Here is an 8,292-nt window from a genome sequence, read left to right as displayed (position 1 = left end):
GTCAACAAAGGAGGGAAGATTTTACAAAGTTTACCAAATATTTCTGCTTGCTTAGCCTTAATCTTATGGGGCCTTTCTCAAACCACAAACAAAAGAAAGGCAAAGGAAATTGATTTGCCATCACAGAGGGAAACCTGCTCCATATTGAGCTTTCCCAACTACATAGAGGTCTCCCCCCAGGGAGCCATATGGTAATAGGGTCAACTAGGTGTTACCAACTGCTCAGATGAGAAAACTATCCTGAATGGAGAATCTTGTATGATTCTCTCAGTGTATAATGTCATTGAACTAGGAGATGGACAAAAAGTGTCCTTTCCTATGCAAGGCACATACAGACGCTCTGGGGGTGCCTATAGTAATCTTCAGAGAGGTCCAGATGATTTCTTTTGTATCCCTATTCCAAAGGATACCAAAAATAACCCTATGGACCTTTGTCACTGTTAGGGCAAAGCAAATGGAATTGCTAACCTAAAGCAATAAGCTCAGTCAGAGAAGCAGCAAAGCATATGAACTGCCTGTGAGTTATAAGCACAGGCTTTTTTCACCCCAAGAAGGGGCTGGGCATTTTGCTTTCAGAAAAGGAAACAGTCCAAGGCTGATTCAATGAAAAAAAGAACAATATGAGTATTATGATTAGGCAGCAGCAATCAGCAAATGCAGATTTTTCATGTTAAACTTAATATCAGTATCTATGCATGACTCAATTAGAAAGAATAGATCAATATTGAAATAGTCAAGCAATTAACAAATAAAAAATGGGCAAAGTAACATCAATGGGATCGACTTCTGAGGGAACAAACATTGAGAAAAAGAATTGACTCTACATTTATGGCCTAAATCCCTTCCCTCCCAATTTCTCTGGGATCTCAAAAATTTAGAGTATCTAAAATCAAAAATCTCAGGCAGAGAATTTGTTCACAGGTCCCTGAAAATGTGAAGGGCCCAAGGACACATATACACTTACTACTCTGGCCTCTATTATTTGAAGGTTATATTTCACTCTTCATAGCAAAAATAAATTTTCTCTTTCTCCCATCCTTCCTGCTCCACCACTGAAAAAAAAAGAAAATCAAAACCTTTGTGATAAATATGAATCTTCAGGCAAAACAAATTTCCCACACTGGGCATGTCCAAAATAATATGTTCCATTGTGGACTCTGAATCTAAAGTTTAACAGATGAAATCAAATGAGAGAATTTGTGCATGTCATCATCGTCATCATCATTATCTATCCCAAAGAGTAAGATGACAAGGTTTGCTGCCCACAGGGAATTTATAGAACTCAAAAAAGAATTTAGAAATCAAATGAGAGACATGAAGGAAAAACTAAAAAAATTCCAAGAAAAAGAAGATTATGAAAAAAAGTTAACCAATTAGAAAAGGAGATAAAGTCTCAAAGATGAAAATAATTCTTTGGACAAGGGGAAGCCAGTGACGGTATGAGAGACCAAGAAATAACAAAACAGCTTATAAAGAATGAAAAAATAAAACAGAATGTGAAATATCTTATAAGAAAGATGACAGATCTGGAGAACAGATCAAGAAAGGAAAATATAATGCTCAAAGGGCCATCAAACTGTGCCTACCCTTTGACCCAGCAGTGTTTCTACTGGGCTTATATCCCCAAGAGATCTTAAAGGAGGGCGAGGGACCCACATGTGCAAAAATGTTTGTGGCAGCCCTTTTAGTCGTGGCCAGAAACTGGAAACTGAATGGATGCCCATCAGGTGGGGAGTGGCTGAATAAGTTATGCTTTGTGAATGTTATGGAATATTATTGTTCTATAAAAAACAATCATCAGGATGATTTCAGAAAGACCTGGAGATAGTTACAGGAACTGATGCTAAATGAAATCAGCAGAATCAAGAGATCATTTGTACATGGCAACAGCAAGATTATATGATGATCAGTTCTGATGGATGTGGTTCTTCTCAACAATGAGATGATTCAGGCTAGTTCCAATGATCTCATGATGATAAGAGCTATCTACATCCAGAGAGAGGACTGTGGAAACTGAGGGTGGATCACAACATAGCATTTTCTTTTTTCTTATTATTATTATAGCTTTTTATTTACACGATATTTGCATGTTTAATTTTTCAGCATTGACAATTGCAAAACCTTTTGTTACAATTTTTCCGATCCTTCCCCCACCTCCTCCCCCAGATGGCAGGATGACCAATACATGTTAAATATGTTAAAATATATGTTAAATACAATATATGTATACATGTTCATACAGTTATTTTGCTGCACAAGAAGAATCGGACTTTAAAATAGTGTACAATTAACCTGTAAAGAAAATCAAAAATGCAAGCGGACAAAAATAGAGGGATTGGGAATTCTAGGTAGTGGTTCATACGAATTTCCTAGAGTTCTTTCGCTGGGTGTAGCTGGTTCAATTCATTACTGCTCTATTGGAACTGATTTGGTTCATCTCATTGCTGGAGAAGGCCACATCCATCAGAATTGATCATCCTATAGTATTGTCATTGAAGTATATAATGATCTCCTGGTTCTGCTCGTTTCACTCAGCATCAGTTCATGTAAGTCTCTCCAGGTCTTTCTGAAATAATTCTGTTGGTCATTTCTTACAGAACAGTAATATTCCATAACATTCATATACACAATTTTTTCAGCCATTCTTCAATTGATGGGCATCTACTCAGTTTCCAGTTTCTGGCCACTACAAAGAGGACTGCCACAAACATTCTTGCACATACAGGTCCCTTTCCCTTCTTTAAGATCTCTTTGGGATATAAGCCCAGTAGTAACACTGCTGGATCAAAGGGTATGCATAGTTTATAATATCATTCTTTATGTCTAGGTCATGAATCCATTTTGACCTAATCTTGGTATACGGTGTTATGTGTGGGTCAATACCTAGTTTCTACCATACTAGTTTCTAATTTTCCCAGCAGTTTTTGTCAAATAGTGAGTTCTTCTCCCAAAAGCTGGGGTCTTTGGGTTTGTCAAATGCTAGGTTGATGTAGTTATTGACTATTTTGTCCTGTGAACTTAACCTACTCCCCTGATTGACCAGTCTATTTCTTAGCCAGTACCAAATGGTTTTGATGATTGCTGCTTTAGAATATAATTTTAGATCTGGTACAGGTAGGCCACCTTCATTTGCTTTTTTTCCTCATTAATTCCCTTGAAATTCTTGACCTCTTGTTTTTCCAGATGAACTTTGTTGTTATTTTTTTCTAAGTCAGTAGAATAGTTTCTTGGGAGTTTGATTGGTATAACAATAAATAAATAGATTAGTTTAGGTAGTATTATCATCTTTATTATATTTGTTCAACCTATCCAAGAGCACTTGATATTTTTCCAATTGTTTAGATCTGACTTTATTTATATGGAAAGTGTTTTGTAGTTTTGCTCATATAGTTCCTGACTTTCCCTTGGCAGATAGCTTCCCAAATATTTTATACTATTGATGTTTTTTTAAATGGAATTTCTCTTTGTAACTTTTGCTGTTGGATTTTGATGTTTCAAAATGCTGATGATTTCTGTGGATTTATTTTGTATTCTACAACTTTCATAAGTTGTGAATTATTTCTAATAGTTTTTTAGTTGATTCTCTAAGTAGCATCATATCATCTGCAAACAGTAGTAATTTGGCTTCCTCATTACCTACTCCTGAATGGCATCTTTCAAGAAATTATCAAGGAAAACTATCCTAGAACCAGAGAGTAAAATAGTCATTGAAATATTCCACCAATCACATCCTGAAAGAGATCCTAAAATGAAAACTCCAAGAAATATTGTAGCCAAATTCTAGAACTATCAGGTCAAGGAGAACATAATGCAAGCAGCCAGAAAGAAACAATTCACATATCAAGGAAGAATTACATATTATGATTACACAGGATTTAGCTACTTCTACATTAAAGAACTGGAAGGTATGGAATATGATATGCCAGAAGTCAAAAAAGCTTGGATTACAACCAAAAATTAACTACCCAGCAAAATTGGGTATGATCTTTCAGAGGAGAAGATGGATATTCAGTGAAATAGGAACTTTTCTGTTGAAAAGATCAAAGCTGAGTAGAAAATTTGTTCTTCAGATATGAGACTCAAAGGAAGCATAAAAAGGTAAACAAGAAAGAAAACAAATCATGGCATTCAGTAAGGCTAAATTGTTTACATCCCTACATGGGAAGATGATACTTGTAACTCTTTAAGATCTGTACTTCTATGAGGGTAGTTAGAAGGAGTACACTTAGAGAGAGGGTGTGAATATAAGTTGATTTTGATATGATGATTTTTGCAAAGTTAATTAAGGGGGAAAGAATTGTATTGGAAGAAGAGGAAAGTGGGAGGCAGAATGGAATATATCATATTGCATGAAGAGGCATGAAAGACATGTTACAGTAGAAGGGAAAAGGGAGGAGGGGAACATTGAACCTTACTCTAATCAGATTTGGCTCAAAGAGGAAATAACACAAACGTTCAATTGTGTAGAGAAATCTATCTTCTCCTATAGGGAAGTAGAAAGGAAAAAAGGGTAAAGAAAAAGAAGGGGGCTAATAGAAGGAAGGGCAAATTGAGGGAGGCAGTGATCATAAGCAAAACATTGGTATGGAGAGAGGGTAAAAGAAAAAAGAAAGGTATAAAAGGGGGGAATAGGATGGAAGGAAATGCACAATTACTACTCATAGATGACTGTGAATGGGATGAACTCTCCCATAAAATGAAAGCAAATAGTAGAGTGGATTAAAGACAAAATCTTACAATATGTTGTTTACAAGAAACACATTTGAAGCAGAGTAACACAGAGAATAAAGGTAGAAGGCTGGAGCAGAATATATTATGCTTCAGAAGGAGTTTTTAAAAAAAGGCAGGGAGCACCAGCCTTGAAGTCAGGAGGACCTGAGTTCAAATCTGGCCTCGGATACATAACACTTCCTGGCTATGTGATCCTGGATAACTCACTTAAACCCAATTGTCTCAGAAAAAAAAAAAAGGCAGGGTAATAATTTTGATCTCAGACAAACCAAAAACAATATATCTAATAAAAAGAGGTAGGAAAATATATCTTGCTAAAAGATACCATAGACAATGAAGTAATATCAATACTAAACATATATGCACCAAGTAGTATAGCATTCATATTTCTTAGAGAAGTTAAATGAGTTACAGGAAAAAATAGACAGCAAAACTATACTATGGGGGACTTCCAACTCTCTCTCAGAACTAAATTAATTTAACCTCAAGAAAAAATTTAAGGAAGTGAATAGAATTTTAGAAAAATTGGATATAATAGGCCTCTCCCGACCTTTGAAGAAAATCAAATGAGGATAAAAAGGAATATAACTTTTTCTTGGTAATATGCAGTAGTTATTGACTATGTATTAGGGAATAAAAATCCCACAATTAAATACAGAAAAGCAGAAATATTAAATCCTTTCCAGATCATGATGCAATAAATATTACATGTAATAAAGGACTGTGGAAAGATAGATTAAAATTTTTGAAACTAAATAAGCTAATCCTAAAAAACAAGGGTCAAACAACAAATCATAAAAACAATAATTTCATCAAAGAGAATGATAATGAGACAGCATACCAAAATTTATGGAATGTGTCTAAAGCAGTACTTAGGGGAAATTTTATATCTCTAAATGTTAAATGAGAAAAAGAGGACATCAATGAAATGGGCATGCAATTAAAAAAAAGTAGAAAAAGAATAAATTTTAAAAAAACAATTAAATACCTTACTAGAAATTCTGAAAACCAAAGAAGAGATTAATAAAATTGAAAGTAAGAAAACTATTGAACTAACAAATAAAACAGAGATGATTTTATAAAAAAGCAACAAAGTAAATAAACGTTTGCTCAATTTGATAAAAAAAATTGATTAAATAAAAGACTAAACAAATTGAGGTTTTTGAATGTATTGGATTTCTATTGTGATATAAGAAATGATGAGCAGACAGATTTCAGAAAAACCTGAAAAGACTTATATGAGATAATGCAGAATAAAATGAGCAGAACCAAGATATATAGGCACAATGTCTGTGTCAGTCATGGACACACACTCTCCTCTTGTTGAACCTTCTCTGTCTCGAGGAGCTCAGATAACTCTAGCTCCTTCTCCTCTTTCCCATCAACATTTACTGTTGACTAGGTCTTTTTTTGCCAAGATGGTAGGTGATGATAATAGCTAACATTTCTCTAGTGTGTCAAGGTTTGCAAAATGTATTGGATGTATCATCTCACTTTCTTCTTGCCTATGGGATAAGATGCTATTATTATTACCATTTTACAAATGAGGAAACTGAGGCAGATAACAGTTAAATGACTTACTTAGAGTCACTTAACCCAGAAGTAATAAATATTTGAAATGAGATTTAAATTCTTAGTTTCCCTTGACTTTGCTTCTTATAATGCTGATTTTGAAAACTCATCTCCAACATTTTATATGTCTTTTCCTGGTTTTTCCAGTAGTTATTTATTATCCAGTATTATCCAGTAGTCAGTAGTTAGTAGTAGTTATACAGAGCTACCTTGTATACACATACACATACCTACAGGTATATAACATACATGCATATATATATATATATATATATATACACACACATACATGTATGTGTGAGCTCTTCCAATCATATGTAAGCTCCTTGAGGGCAGGGCTATTCCACTTACATATTTGTATTCCTTCTACCTAGAATAATGCCTAGCATATAGTATGCACTTAATATAGCTTGTTGACTGATTGAGTCTATATTTTTGTTATAGGAATTGAATTTTTGTCTACGTTTATTGTTCATGTTAGCCTGCGTGGGTATAGGGGGAGGAGAGGGTTCTTTTAGCTAAACAAAATGGTCCAGATTTTGAAGTTCTCAGATTTTCTACCATACCCCACAAATTGGGGGGTGATTTAGAGAGCTTTTGTAAAAATCACCAGCCAAATGATACATGAGTCTTCACAGTGATTTTCTGATACTAAGTGATGATATCTACATGTTGTATCATTTTATCTCCCCAGTAATCTTACAAAGGAGGTAGCAAACTGATTATTATCCCCATTTTAAAGATGATGACATAGGGATTCAAAGAGCATAAGTAATTTTATAGCTAGTGAGTGTCAGAGATGGAACCGAAACCCAAGTTTTTCTTGATTCCAAGCCCAATTGTTTCTTCTTTTGTAAGTTTATCTGATTAAAAAAAAGTCCCTTCCTTCCTTCCTTTCTTTTTTTTTCTTTCTCCTTCTTCCTTTCTTTTTCTTTTTTCTTTCCTTTCTTCTTTCTTTTCTGTTAGTTTTTTCTTTCCTTCCTTCCTTCCTCTTCTTTCTTTCTTTTCTTCCTTTTTAATCTTTCTTTACTTCCTTCCTTCCTTTCTTCTTTTTTATGTGTGGTTTTTATTTAATATTCTATTTTCCCCAGTTACATGTAAAAACAATTTTAACATCTTCCTTTCTTCTTTTTTTCTTATAATCTTCCTTCCTTCCTTCTTCTTTCTTTCTTTTCTTCTTTGCTTCCTTTTTATCTTCTGTCCTTCCTTCCTCCTTGCTTTTTTCTTTCCTTCCTTCCTCTTGTTCTTTGTTGTCACATTATCATTACTTCCCAGTGACTCCCACTTTCCCAATAGAAGCCTTCTGTTATACCAAATGAAAAAAAAATGAATCCAGCTCAGCAAAACTACACGTTGGTCATATCTGAAAATATGTGACATTTCTGGTGCTCTTTCCATTCCCTATCTTGCCTGTATGGAAAGAACATCCTTAGTTTATAGATGAGAAAACTGAGGTTCAAAACCGCTGGCAACTTGACCTGAGTCACAGAATCAGAGAATGTTGGAGCTGGAAGTGACCTTAGAGCTTGTCTAGTTGTTTGCCTCATTTTACAAATGGGGAAACTGAGACCCAGAAAGAACTTAATATTATCAAATAGTTCTTAATATTTCCAACTTAGCTCCTTCTCCTGCTAGCTGTTGTCTTCATTAAGCTGAGGATGTTTTGCTGGTCAGTAGGTCCATCCCTTGGCTTTTTCTATAGAAACCTAAATCAAAACTCAGTCATTTTTCTTGCTCTGGATAAAAATACCCCAATGCTTCTGTGTCTTTTAAGGAAAGGATGCTTTTAAGGAAAAATGCTTCTGTGTTCTTTTATCTCTCTTTCCAACTAATAAACTATGAGGCACTTATTATGTACCTGGTGCTGGGGATGCAAAGAAAGGCAAAACCTGGCACTACTCTGAAAGAGCTCATGTTCTAATGGGAGAGACAACATCCATCCATCACGAAAAATGCAGAGCCCATGGGATGTTGCCTAGAGGAGCAAGC

Source organism: Sarcophilus harrisii, chromosome 1 (genome assembly GCF_902635505.1).
Source record: "Sarcophilus harrisii chromosome 1, mSarHar1.11, whole genome shotgun sequence".
NCBI classification, from domain to species: Eukaryota; Metazoa; Chordata; class Mammalia; order Dasyuromorphia; family Dasyuridae; genus Sarcophilus; species Sarcophilus harrisii.
This window is presented reverse-complemented; position numbering follows the sequence as displayed.